General features: G+C 42.3%; 1 long non-coding RNA gene across 1 annotated transcript in view; it reads left to right on the forward strand.

Moving 5' to 3' along the window:
• Positions 1-1,504: 1,504 nt before the first annotated feature.
• Positions 1,505-6,924, forward strand: part of LOC103745384 — a 10,962-nt gene continuing 5,542 nt past the window's right edge. Inside the window, exons 1-2 of the long non-coding RNA XR_607752.3 lie at positions 1,505-1,545; positions 5,884-6,002. This is a non-coding gene — a long non-coding RNA (uncharacterized LOC103745384). The remainder of the gene's footprint in view (positions 1,546-5,883; positions 6,003-6,924) is intronic.

Below are 6,924 nucleotides of genomic sequence, written 5' to 3' on the forward strand. Positions count from 1 at the left end.
AGTACCTGGCAGAGTTTGAGACACCTTGATGAATTTGGTTTTCTTTATGTAACCACCTTGGCCTGGTGCTAAATTTAAAAGCAGAAGACAAGCAAAGGTGCCGCAATTGCCAGCACATGCTGTCTGGCAGGAAAAAGGAATACTAGTAGAACACTAGGTTCATTTCCGTTTTTACTCATGAGGAAACTGAATATCACACAGTGACTTGCCTAAGATGAACTGGAGTTGAGTCCCTGATTGTTTTTGCATAAGTCGGCTAGCCATCTCTTAGGAACAGTTTGGAAGAGAGATGCCATATGCCTGCTGGCATCACCAACTTTTCTTGGTTATAGTTAAAATTATTCTATAGATGTAAAAAGATCCTTAAAGGTAGCTAGCATTTACTTTTAGTGCATATTATACATTCTCTGAGAAATAAGATTTCACATTGACTTGAACTAGGAAAATGCTGAGATCTTTGCTTCGTTTGATTTTGCAAAATAAAACATCATTACTAGATAAGATAGAATCTCATTCTTTGTGTTGGCCTTGCACTAACAGTGTAGCTGAGGGTAACCTTGAAATTGTAATCATCCTGCCTCCACCTCCTGACTGCTAGGATTATAGACATGCAACAGCACACCTGGCCATCCTGAGTTTCTTGCAGATAGCTCTGCAGAGAGTTAGAAGAGTAGGGCCTGCATAATACCCCACCCTGGGAGACTATTCATGTTCCGTCATCTTGGCACCCCTGGACATCTTCATTGCTGCGGCCTCATATAAGATCCTGGAAATCATTTCTGGTCCTCACAGCAACTACAGTGCTCCTCCTTAGACATAGTTGACCTTGCCACTCAAAATTCTCAAGTAGCTTCACAGTATTTTTACAGTACAACTTTTGGGAATGGTAGAAGCCAGCCACTCAGTTCCTTTTCCCATTTTTCTCCAACCAGAATCTTATGCTCTGATTGACATAAGTCACACAACTATCTTTTTTCATAATTATGAATCATCTGTAAATCTTTGTCTGTTTTTCCCTACATTGCTTTAGAATTTTTTTCTAAACATTTTTATTGTATGTGTATGAGTGTATTGCCTGCATGGGTAAAAGTGCACTCGTGTCATGCAGTACCTGTGGAGGTTAGAAGAGGGTGTTGGATTCCCCTGGAACTGGAGTTAGGAACTGTTTATAGCCACCATGGGGTGCTGGGACTCAAACCCCGTTCTCTGTAAGAATAGCCAATGCTCGTTACTGCTGAGCCGTCTTCCTAGTCCTTTGCTTTAAAACTTTAGATTAGTAATCACTTCTGTAGGACCCCTGGTTTCTGACCCATCAACCCTGCTGAGTCTCTTCTTACTCATCATTTCATGGTTTTTGTCTTACTGTCTAATGCTCCAGGTTGAGTTTTCTTGAGTGCAGAGACAGAGGCTTGATTTGTTCTTTGTCCTCTCCATAGGGATTGATAGGCTAGAGTGTTATATGCTTATTGATTGACCAGATACTGTCTTCTTTTCCTCCTTATTCTAGATCTGGAATGAAGTTTCAATGACCAAGGAACTGTGGAGGTGAGTGAAGAAATAGCTAAGGGTGGCCCTGCACTGGAAGTGGTTTCCAAGTGCTGTCTGCATTTCTGGCTGTGTTGAGAATTATCCCTGGTCCTTAGTACCAGGAAACTCCTTTATGGTTAGTAGCATGAAACTTTCAAATAGAAGATGATATGGATAGGATTACCAGACTCAACCAGCTACATTCATTTCTTGAGTGTTTCCGCCAGTATACTCAAATTACTTGAAAAAAGAAAACAGGGCCCATTATATAGCCAGGGTGGCCTTAAACGTGCCTTGTAGCCCAGGCTAACCTTGAACTTGTGATTCTCTGCCTCTTTCTTCTGAGTGCTGGCTTTTTAAGCATGTGTCACCATGCCCAAGTCAAAGTACTTTGATGGTTCAACAGCATAACAATAAGAGCATGTGTGTTAGATTGCATAAAATGAAAAAAAAAAAATCACAGTTGAAAATAGAAATATTTAATCATTAAATTTCTAAATCTTTCTAATTTCTTGCTCCTTTGAAACACAGTTTCTTTTGTGCCAAGATAAAACTATCAGAAACTGGTGGGGGGTTGGGAGGTGCAGAGCTGTGAGTTCTCTTTTGCTAAATATAGAACAGTCTTGACTGTTGGCTAGGAGCAATAGTTTGGCCACATCTGATGGAAAGCAGCTGTTCAAACACAAAGATTCTTCAAAAGCCAAAGGAAATCTTTTATTGAATTGAATTAAATTATTTATTTGGGTTTTTTTTTTTCATTTTATGTACATGAGTGTATTGCCTGCATATATATATGTGTACCATGTCATGAAATGCAGTGCCCTTGGAGGTCAGAAGAGGACCTTGGGTTCCCCTGGAACTGGAATTATGGATGGTTTTTATTTGTCATGTGGGTGCTGGAAATCAACCTGGATCCTCTCTCTGTGAGAGCAGCCAGTGGTCTTAACTGCTGAGCCATCTCTATAGCCCTTATTTTGGGTTTTTGAGATAAGGTCTTCCTGCAGTCCCAGCTAGCCTGGAACTTGTTGTGTAGACCAAGCTGGCCTTAATTTCACAGAGAGCTGCCTGCTTCTGCCTCCTGAGTGCCGGGCTTAAAGGTATTGTCCCATCATGCCCAGCTTCCTTTTATTTTTAAGATAGCTATGACAGTCCAGAATTCTAAGTTATTTCAAAGAATCTTACCACTTTTAGTTTTCAGTGTCATCCAGTATTCCTCTAAATGTTGGTTTTTTTTTTTGGTCTTTTTGAGACAGGGTCTCTCTGTAGCCCCAGCTATCCTGGAACTCACTCTGTAGACCAGGCTGGCCTTGAACTCACAGAGATCTGCCTGGCTCTGCCTCCTGAGTGCTGGGATTAAAGGTGTGTGCCACCGTGCTCAGTTTATTTTTGTTGCTTTTTATTAGCTTTTATCACTATATTAATTAGAATAACCTCTTTGGTCAGTTTTAAAGTAAGAGAACTTTCATTTGAATTCCTTTATCTCTATACTTTGAAGAATTGACTTTCTGTAGGTAATTGTGTGTTACCAAGCATGATATTTAAAGAAATTGAGTGAATGAATGGACTGACTGGTCACTGTAGCTATTCACGAAGCCTTAGAGCATGCATGTGTGAGGGGGTGGAGCACCAATCCCAACCTGAGTCTTTGCTTATAGCAAAGTGCCCTGAGTGAAATACTGTTTTTGAGATTAGAAAAATGTTCTTTTCATATCCACAGAATGTCATGGTCCTTATGATTGTGTTTTTCTTGTTTCTCCTCTTTTTCTGGTGTAACATCTCACGATTTTTCAATGTTGGTAGCTGTTTCATGTGAGCCAGTCCTTTTCAGGCCAAACAAAATAAGTGAGTGGTCCTTTCTGTCCAAGGCTGATCAGGATGCTTTTCCTGGTAGAGCAGAGAGTCAGAGAGTACACTGAGCCTTTATCCCACGTGGGCACTATAGTCCTTTGTACAGGTACTTGGTACACGCTGAGTCTAATATGTAGGTGTTCCATGAGTGTACAAATTACGATGGTAGAGACATTTGTGGTGATAATGGTCTTTAAACAATGGAACTGTGAATCAGTTATCTGACTGCATTCTCCCCTTTCTGAAATAATGAGTACCAGACAGCAGCCAGAGGATGCACATTAGCTATGGTTCCCTCTGAGTGATGAAAGCCGCCCTCCATAAGGTGTCCACCAGGTGTTTCTCTCCAGATGTCCATCTTCTTTGCACTGAACTCCGATAGCACCGTAGCTGTGTTTCTATATACAACCCAGGCTGGCTCAGACATAATGTGTGGCCCAGGCTGGCTCAGACATACTGTGTGGCCCAGGCTGGCTCAGACTCAACAGTTCTCTTGCCTTGGTTTCCCAAGAGCTGGGGCTACAGGTGTGCACCTTCATGCTAGCTTTATAAAATCTCATTTGTTGGACATACAATGTATGAAAATGTAATTTATGGCAAATAACGGTACAAACAATGTAGGAGCAAATGTTTTATATAATATTGAAAATTGATTTTGTATTAATCAAAAGTAAATCTTCATTTATCAAAAATACAAATTATGTTTAAAAAAATTTTTATTATTTTCATTTTATGAGTATGAGTCTATTGCTTGCATGTATGTGAATGCACCCATGTTGTACAATGCCTGGGAGGTCAGAAGAGGGTGTCAGAGTCCCCTGGAACTGGAGTTAAGATGGTTTGTAGCTGCCATGTAGGTGCTGGGAATTGAATCCAGGTCCTCTGCAAGAGCAGTCAGTGCTCTTAACTGCTGAGCCATTTCTCCAGCCCCACAAATTATAATTCTTAAGGCAACCACTAAAGACTAAAAAAAAAAAAAAAAATATGGTGGGAGAAATGATAAAGCAATTGAAATAGTACACTAGAAAATACTTAACATAAAAGATAATGGTAATGAAGGAATGGAAGAGAAAAGGCATAAGAAAATAGCAAAATTATAAAAAATATGAATTGCACAGGCCAATGAAAAGGCAAAGATTGACAGAATTGGTAAAGAAAAATGGCCCAACCTTAATGCTGTCTACATGAGACATACTTTTTTTTCCCCCTTTGTTTTTTGTTAGTAGGTTTGGAGATCAAACCCAGTATCAGTGTGCATGCTTGGCTACCATTGTGCTACAGCTATGCCTCATCCTGGAGACACACTTTAGATTAAAAGACATAACTATGGGGCTGGAGAGATGGCTCAGTGGTTAAGAGCACTGGTGTCACTTGCAGAGGACCTGGCTTCACTTCCCAGCACCCACATGGCGGCTCACGACCATCTGTAACTCCAGTTCCAGGGGTTCTGATAACATCTTCTGGCATCCATGGGCATTGCAGGATACAGGTGTACTTATATACATGCAGGCAAAACACACATAAAAAAATAAATTTTTAAAAAGACATTTTGACAGAATAGTAGGGAAAGATATATTATGCAAATATTAATGCAAAGAGAGCTGAATGGCTACTGATATCAGACAGAATAGACTTGGAGGCCAAGCATGCCACTATAGGTACTGAAGTATGTTACATACTAATATTAGTCTAGCAAGAAGATAAGGCTCTGTATATGCCCCATCATTACAGCAACAATATATACAAAGGGCTGACAGTGAAAGGATAGGCAGCTTGACAGAAAGAGTTGGAGGCTTGCAAAGTAGGCTCTTGAATCTAGTTTATTCATCAATGTATCCTCAAGTGCGGAATGGCAATGAGATCCTTCTTCAGAGAGCTGCCATGAAGATAATGTTAAAAAAGCACACTGTGGTTATTATACCTATTTTACAAAGGAGGAAGTTGAGGCTTGGGTAGGGACAGTGAGTTGTCCTGCATTTCAAAGCTAAGTCTACTGGGTTCAAAATCCATGACTACTATATCCTGCCTCGGCCTGTGGTTCTGTTTCCTAGGCAGCTGTGCCTGAGACGCTGGGCCCCCTCAGTGGTCCTGGGCACACAGACATGGAAACAGTACTATTTATGCCGGTCTGAGTTGGAGTTCCATGTGGAATCTGGGCGACCACAGGACTTTGTCTGCAAAGCTATTTCTGGGCACACAGGTCTGATGGGAGCTGCATCCATTCCCACTGCCCCCCCTCTGCTTAGGGGACTTGGCATCTCAGCCAGTGGCTTGGCAAATGTTGCTTGATGAATAAAGGCCTGGTTGGATACTATTCCATTTGTACTATGTCATGGGAGGAAGGAATGAGCCATTAACCTCTTTTTTTAGAGTAGTCTGAAAACTTAAGAGGAGCTGGGGCTTTGTCATTATAACTGGGTTCTGCTCTCAGAAGTGCCCACCTGCTGCCACGGAACTGTAAGTTGCATATTCAGATCTCAGTCCATCCATGCCTGTGTTCTCTTCCAGGACAAATAGATCAGCTGGCCTACGTCTCACCAAATGAGTACTGCTTTGATGGAGGGGCGAAGTCTGTGGTGTGTACTGTGTCATCAGACTGTACCATGCGTGCCTGGGATCTGCATGAGGTGAGCTGGCCCCTGGGGAGAAAAGGCAAGGGTCCTTACTGTGTCCTTGATATAATCACCTAAGAGGACTTCCGAGGTGGGGAGTGGGAGCAGATGAATCCCAACTCTGCAAGCAGCCATCACCAGTGGGTCACACTGGTAACAAGCCTGGAGGACTTCTGAAACTGGAGAGTGACCAGTCTCACAGGACATGTGCTTGGCTTCCTGCTGTGCTTCCTTGCTTTCTCTTGCAACCTGACTTTGTCTGTGGTGGTGGGGGCTGTTCTGGCCTGTGCCTGGGAAGACAGCTGCTTTACCATTCCTCACTTTCACTGCAAGTGACTCAGCCACATGATCCTCCATGCTAGACCTGATACTGCCCCACCAAGCAGTTTTGCCAAGATATGTACAGCTTTTAGTCACCCCTGTGTGCATATACTGCAAACTGGGCTAGCTCTGTTAGAATTTTAACCTTTGTTAGTTCTTGTACAAATCTGAAAACTGAAAACTTTTTTGTTTTGCTGGTGTTTGTAAGACAGACTCTCACTCTATAGCCCAGGCTAGCCTAGAACTTGCAGAAATCTTCCTGTGCCTTCTGCCTCAGTCTCCTGAGTGTTGGGCTCACAGGTGTGAACCATACTCAGCTTTTTTTCTTCATAATAAAATTTCTGGATTGGACCACATAAAAGTGGTCCAATCTACTTGCTTTCCTGTCCCTTTCTGTACTGGCCTTGCACATGCCCGGCAAGCGCTCTTCCACTGACCTCTGTCACTGGGCACTATCCCCAGTGAGGATATTCACTGTCAGCATCCTAACTTTACATTTCGGAGGGAAGATGTCTCTGAAACTTGAACCATGTGGTCTCCTACAAATACAGGGATTATTCCCGGGCCACATGTACATACACTCCAACCTCTCCTATGAGGGAGCTGTTTCTAAAGC

This window comes from Nannospalax galili, unplaced genomic scaffold (assembly GCF_000622305.1).
Source record: "Nannospalax galili isolate Female #2095 unplaced genomic scaffold, S.galili_v1.0 scaffold762, whole genome shotgun sequence".
NCBI lineage: Eukaryota > Metazoa > Chordata > Mammalia > Rodentia > Spalacidae > Nannospalax > Nannospalax galili.